The sequence below is a fragment of the Oratosquilla oratoria genome, chromosome 25 (assembly GCF_046742065.1).
Source record: "Oratosquilla oratoria isolate Oo_2021 chromosome 25, ASM4674206v1, whole genome shotgun sequence".
NCBI lineage: Eukaryota > Metazoa > Arthropoda > Malacostraca > Stomatopoda > Squillidae > Oratosquilla > Oratosquilla oratoria.
Window position 1 is genome coordinate 18,223,343 of NC_134801.1, and position 7,809 is coordinate 18,231,151.

Consider the following 7,809-nt stretch of genomic DNA (forward strand, 5'->3'; position numbering starts at 1 on the left):
CTCTTTCCTTGCTTGCTCCTCGCTGATAATACAGTTTGCTAGTGATGGTTTAAAAGGATATCATAATCAAGTTTACAAAGCCTTATTGTTCTGTGCTGACCGCTACAGCAGCTGAAAAATGGCGTCACATAGCAGTGAAATGTGGAAATATTTTATGAGCAAGTCAAGTGACCTAGCAGTGTCTGTTGTGCAAGAAAGATTATTCACGAAAAGAACGTGGAACTACATCTTTGAAAAACCACTTGAAATCAGTGCATAAAGAACAGTTTGAAGAGTTAATGGCAAAAGAGACAAAGAAGTTGGAAGAAAAAATAAATATAGAAAAAACACCTATGCAAAAAGCAAAGACAGATGCTTAGTAAAGGAATGTTGCTGAGTATTTTCAGAGTGCAAAATTATGGGATGCTTCTAACCCTAAGGCAAAGAAACTGGATAAATACATTGCAGAAATGTTAGTCATGGATGATTTGCCTTTCAGTCATGTTGAGGACATAGGACTCATGAGACTGATGACTGAAGCTGCTCCACTATACAGTCTAAAGCAGCGAAATTTCTATTCATCAATGATATGTAGTGATATGTATGAGTCTGTTTTCAAGAAGATAAAAAAAATAATTGATGAAGTGAAGCAAGACAACAAACTTTCCTTCCCAACTGATGTGTGGTCAGATGATACCTCAGCAGGTGTCTCATTGCTGAGTTTAACTGCACATACCATAAATAAGGAATTTGAAAGAACAAACTTTGTGCTAGGTGCTGAACCACTGGAAGAACGACATACAGGAGAGTATATTTCCAAAATGTTTGATGATATGCTGATGAAGTGGGACATATCTCGTACAAATGTGCACTGTGTTCTGCGTGATGCTGAAGCAAATATGAAAAAGCTCTATTTCTCTCAGGTGTAAATAATTTGGATTGTACTGTGCATGAAATACAGCTGATAGCTAAAACTGGGTTATCATCACATTGTGATACAGAAAACGTGATAAAAAAAAAACTCGTAGTATTGCTACGCACTTTCGTCGCTCAACTATGGCACAAGATGAACTTAAAAAGATTCAGGACAGGCTGCAAGTACCTAAACTCTCTGTTATTCATGATACACCCACAAAATGGAATAGCACCTTACACATGCTAAGAGGAACACTAGAAATAAAGGAATCTGTGTGTGTGTATGCTGCGACCAACTCCAAAATCAAACAGCTCAGCAATACTGAGTGGTTGATTATACATAAATGTGTACAAGCCTTACAACCCTATGAAGATATCACAAAAAAAAACTTAGTGACTTCACATCAACAGCAGCTGAAGTGATTCCACTTGTAAAGTCCTTAAAACACACTCTTCAACATACCACATCAGTAGTTTCTAACCCTGTTGAAGAAACTCTCATACTTCATATACAAGCTCTGAAGATGAACCAGGCTCAGGATCAGTGATTGAGTTAAATGAAGACAGACAAGCAACACAGGCAGTAAACTTCATGAAAGAAGCAATGCAAGCTGATGTTGAGAAAATATTTTCTTGGATTGAAAATAAAGATCTTTACAGAATTGCAACATATATTGACCCAAGATACAGGAGTAAAAAAAATTCTTCATCTAACGTCACTGATCAAGTAAAATCATCACTTGCCAGAGTATGTGAGGAGCTTCGTCAGACGACTATTCTAGAAGAGGAAGATGGAGAACCAAGAGGGAAACGAAGAAGAGATGATACGAGTGAAACACCTACCACCTGTGGAACAAGTTGAAGCAATGACCTCTATTCTTGCCTCCAGCAGTGATGATGAAGCAGAAAAATCATCTGTAGTAACTTTACTCATGAAGGATATTGAGAAATATCACAGAGAGAAAAGAATAAGTGGAACAAGTCAAGATAGTTTGCAATGGTGTAAGACAATGAAGACAGTCTACCCTGATTTGGCGTTCCTAGTGAGCAGCTGTTTAGTAGTGCTGGCTTGATATATGAAAGCGAAATCGGCTTTTGCCAGAAAAGGTAGATAAGCTACTGTTTTTGAAACGAAACCTGCCCATCTTGAACTTTAAATATTAAGTAATAAATATATGATTATAGTATCAGTTCAATCAGTTGGTTATAGATTTATAGTTAACCACTTTCAAAAGGGTGGAGGTTGGGGAAAATGGTAGGTGGGATGCACGACGAGTTGGGTCCACGTCCCGCACCCTGGTAACGCAAAAAATGTGTGGCTGAAACTGGTCATAAAACTTTATCGTAACAAAAAGTAATTCCACTTTATTCCACTAGTATACTCTGGAACTCCCTTCCTGTGTGTGTATTTACGACTTGCTATGACTTAAATACTTTCAAAGAGAGAAGTATCAACTATTAAGACACCATTCGAACTCATTTGGCAGTATTTTGGTTCTCCCACCTTGTTTTTATTTGTTACTTCTCCTGTCTGCATGGTCTGACACTGAAACATTTTTTTTTTTTTCTAGGGGGTGGTCATCTTGGTGAGAACGTTTGACGTAAAAACATCCGCATCCGCATCCACGAGAATGTAATATTTTGATATCCGCATCCGCATTTGCATCCATATTTTAGTGGAGATTGATATCCGCATTCACATTTGCATCCGCAAAATGATATCCGTATATATATCCGCATCCGCGGATGTCTGAAATTCGACATCCGATACATCTCTACTGCAGATATATGGGATAGGAGGAAAGCTGTTAAGACCAGTCAAGAGTTTTTATGAAAGTAGTAGAGCCTGCGTTAGGATTAGAAATGGAGAGAGTAAATGGTTTGAGGCAAAGGTGGGAGTTCGTCAGGGGTGTGTTATGTCGCCCTGGCTGTTCAATCTTTACATGGATGGGGTGGTGCAAGAGGTGAATGCAAGGGTATTGGGTCAGGGGTTTGAGATGATTAAACAAAAGGGAGAAAAGTGGGAGGTGAGCCAGTTGTTGTTTGCTGATGACACTGCGCTTGTAGCAGGATCAGAGGAGGGATTGAGGAAGTTAGTGACAGAGTTTGAGAAGGTGTGTGGAAGAAGGGAGCTGAAGATAAATGTGGTTAAAAGTAAGGTGATGAGATGTACAAGGGGAGAGGGTGACAGTAGGCTAGAAGGTAGCATTAAGGGTGAGAAACTGGAGGAAGTGGATAGTTTCAGATACTTGGGTGCGAATGTGACAGGAAAGGGAGGAGTGGGGGTGGAGGTAGAATGTAGATTGAGAGAAGCGAGTAAATGCCTTGGTGGATTAAAAAGTGTAATGGGAAATAGACATCTGGGAATGAATGCTAAGAGGAGGTTATATGAAGGAGTGATTGTGCCAACAACATTGTACGGGGCAGAAACATGGAACATGAGAGAGGAAGAGAGAAGGAGTTGAATGTGTTTGAGATGAAATGTCTGAGAAGTATGATGGGGGTTACTAGGCTGGATAGTGTGAGAAATGAGGTGGTGAGGAGGAGAACAGGGTTGGAAAGGAAACTGGGAGATAGGATTGATGAAAGAGTATTAAGATGGTTTGGACACATGGAAAGAATGAGTGAAGAAAGATTAGTAAAAGAAGTGTGGAAGGCAGAGGTGGAAGGAGTGAATATGAGGGGGCGTCCTAGGATGAGATGGATGGATGGGATGAAAGGGGTATTACAAAAGAGAGGAATGTCCGTGGAGGAAGGACAGGAGAGGACAAAAGATAGGGGTGAATGGAGAGGGGTTGTGTATAGATAATGCTGTAATGCATGAGGGGGGAGTGGGTGGGGATGGGGGGTGAGGAAGTATGTATGAAAAAAATTTGACGCAGCCCGAAGTGATTTCTCCCCGTCTTCTCCTTTTTTGCATGAGGGGACGGAGAGAGGGGATCGCCGAATTTATGAAGCGGCCTTGCTGTGGATGTGGTGTGTCTTGCGACACTACTTCTGACCCAGGACAGTGGACAGGATGCAGGGATGACCCGTCATCCAGGAGGTGCCAAGATAAGAGGGAAGGAGGAGGGTGGAGGGGAGTGGAATATATAGGAAATGGAATGGGTGGGAGTGGTTTCTATGCCTTTTTCTTTTTGGCTACCCCCCGTGTAGGGGGAAAAAGCCTTTGGTATATGTATGTATGTATTATTATAATTAATATATATTTGAAATCATCATTACTGAATGTTATTGTTGTTTATTTTATCACTGCTGTTATCTTAGGAATGATTACTATACTATTTCGTATGCGACAATAATTTTTGTGGTCTAGTTTTCTCTTCACGCCCACGAAGCTCTGGACAGAAACTGCACTAGCCCATCAAATCACAGCTTGAATCCCGGCGAGTCATTCAAGTTTAATACAAATGGTTCTTATATAGTCAAATGTGCCTTGAGATTTAACGTAAGTGTTACATATTTGTACTTATGTGCGCATATTACTTGTTCTGACCATTGTGCTAAGATAGCTGAAACAGAAGAATTCTGTCCTAATCATGTTGTTATCATTCCCACAGACAGAGAAATATTCGAGAGTCAATTTTACGTGCAACAAGTTTCAACCTGAGAGGAAGGAGTACTTGACCATTTTCGTCAACAAAACTTACAAGTAAGTCTAGTCCTTCGTGTGTTGCATAACAGATTTGGAATAACTAATAAATTTCAAGCACTGTTTTCTCCCCATCAATTTCAAACTACGATACTTATGTTGTCTGTCTATTTATTCTTCCCCGAGAATTAAGTCCACAAATGGAAGCATTACCGAAGGCAAAGTTTATAGTTTCAACGTGACGAAATTAAGAATCAAGTGTGTCAACAATGTGGATGAACCTCGGGATAACCCCAGCATGAAGTGCATCGTCAGCTGCCCTGAGCCTTAATTCAAGAACTAAATGGAGAACGAGAAAGCCTGGGACACCAGCAGCAGCCCACACAGTATATTCTATATGAAGAAAAAAAGGAATGAGTATAAATCTATGGTAAACAACAACAACCACAGCGTCATGGTATTTATATAGATTGATGTAGTTGTGGTATATGTAGTTACAATTGTTGTTGTGATAGCTGTAGTTACATTTGTAGTTGTGGTAGCTGTAGTTACAATTGATCATAAATGCCAATTACAACGAGAAAGGCGAATAAAGGATAGGCAGAAATGACTGATACATGTGAGTAACTCTCAGTCTAATTTAATATTTGGACATTTCAAGTTGAAAAATGTAATATCACTGAAAATACATTTGGTTTTGATTGCATATTCTGTGCATCCTTAAATACCCGCACGTACTGTACTACCACCCATGTGCGCATGGGTAATGCTGTAAATGAAATTCTTCACAAAAATCTAATGCTGTGTTCTTCCAAAGAACTATCAGTGTAATATTTTTTATTCTTTTTGAAATTGAAATCTTAATTTGAATTTCTATGTCATGCTCTCTTGTGTACTTTAACCTACTGCGGTCGAATACACCTACAGTGGACATAGGAGTCTCGGACTAGGGTTCGATGGATTTAATACAATTTGAATCTATGGTAGCGTGAACACATAATTTAGGCACATGGATTGAGTTAATCTTTGAAAGGGCGAGTGGGTTACCTAAGCCGGTATCCGCCGGCCGTAACACAAACAAAACGAAATCACATACACATAACCCGAGTACGGATGGGCGAATCTATAGTAGGCCTCAATCTACGATTACAAAGGATTACAAAGGCGGAGCATGCCGACAGGAGACCTTTTGGTCCATAACTAGGTCGGATGCAAAAAAATATAATAATAATTAAAGAATGAAAAATAAATAAATAAATAAAGTAAAACAAAATCTATAATAATATATATAATCATAAATAAAACATAGGCATAGTTAAATGATGAACAAACAGGTAAATAGTAAATAGTAATAAATTGACAGATAAATAATAATAAATGAAAATCAAGCAAATAACAAATAAAGACAAATAGTAACAAACAAATAAACAAATAATTTTAAATAAATGGCAGTCATTACAGCATCTTGCTTAGATGTTTATCTAAACGAATTTTTAAAGTTTCGAACTGAACTACATTGCACTGACTCTGCAGGAAGTTTATTCCATTCATTAACTACATGGTTGGCGAAGTTGTTTCTACCCACTTCCAAGTTGAATCTATTTCCTGACAGTTTGAGACCATTATTTCTTGTCGGATTCTCATTCAGTGTAAAAATGTTGTCACTTTTGATGTTGTGAATCCCCTTTAGACCTGTATCAAGTTACCTCTGAGTCTACACATTTTTTTTTAGGGACAACAGATTCATATGTTTGATTCGATTTTCGTATGATTTATTTTTGATGTTTGGAATCAGTTATGTGGCTCGCCGTTTTACTTTTTCCAATCTGTCAATGTCTTTAATGAGATTCGGTGACCATACGGAAACAGCATATTCCAAATGTGGATGAACTAAGGATTCATATAGCTGGTTAATGAGAGATGAACTTTTGAAGTCAAAAGATCGCACAATCAGTTCTAGAATCTTATTTGCTTTCTCAGAGGCTGAAATACACTGCTTAGATGATTTGAGATCATTACTGATGATTACTACGAGATCCTTCTCACTATCCACTTTTGTTAACGAATTTCCAAACAACTTGTAATCGTACTTACTGTTATTTTTACCTATGTGCATAACCTTGCATTTACTTGAGTTAAATTTCATTTGCCATTTTTCGGACCATTGCTGTAATTTATCTAAATCTTCTTGAATATCTAGTTGATTTAAGTGATCATTTGCCATTCCGCACAATTTTGCATCATTAGCACATCTGGAGACAATAGATTTTAGCCCGTGGTCTATACATTTATATATACTATGAATAGAAGTGGCCCAAGAACGGAACCCTAGAACTCCAATTGTAAAAAATTTCCATCTCGAAGTTTTGCCCTTTAAAACAACTCTCTGTTTTCGATCATTCGGCCAATTTCTAGTCCAACTTAATAGGCTACCACTCATTCCGTGTGAAGCTGATTTAGTAAGTAGTCTTTCGTGAGGAACGGTATCAAAAGCTTTTACAAAGTCTAAATATATTAAATCTATATTGTTTTTTTTGTAATAACTCGTTACGACTATGATGTAGATTTCGAGTAAGTTAGTAACGCAAGAACGTTTCCATCTGAATCCATTTTGACTATCATTTATCAAACAGTTACTTTCTAAATGATGTTCGATAGCATCTCTGATGATAGTTTCCATCATTTTTCCTACGATTGAAGTCAAGCTTATAGACCTGTAGTTATTTGGCTTCTTTTTGTCACCTTTTTTGAATATGGGAGTAACGTTAGCTAGCTTCCATTCTCTTAGGACATCTCCGGATATGATGGAATTCTTGAAAATAATTTCTAATGGAACAGCAATCTCATTTTTCATTTCCTTTAAGATTCTTGGATGCCAACCGTCAGGTCTGGTGTTTTATTAGTTTTGAGTTTCTCTATACACCTTTGAATTTTTTCTTTTGTTATATTTACCGTAGTAAGTTCACCCTAGATTTTTCACAGGTTTCACTTTGAAGTTTATTTTGAGGTGTTTCGTTACGAATACTGAGCAAAAATAGTTGTTTAGAATATCACACATTCCTTCGTGTGAATACTCAACTTGACTGTTAGCAGATAATAGTGGGCCAATGTGATTAATATTTCTTTTTATCTCTAATAGAATTCTTTGGAATTCTCTTTGGATTTATCAGCAATGTTCATTTCGTATTGTCGTTTTTGTTTTAGTTTTTATTGTCTTTTTTTTAAATCTCTCTGTATTATTACATAGCTTTGATAGCTCATTAGGTGCACCCGAACACTTGTATTTCTTATAACCCTGTCTCTTTTTAGCAATATTTTTTTCG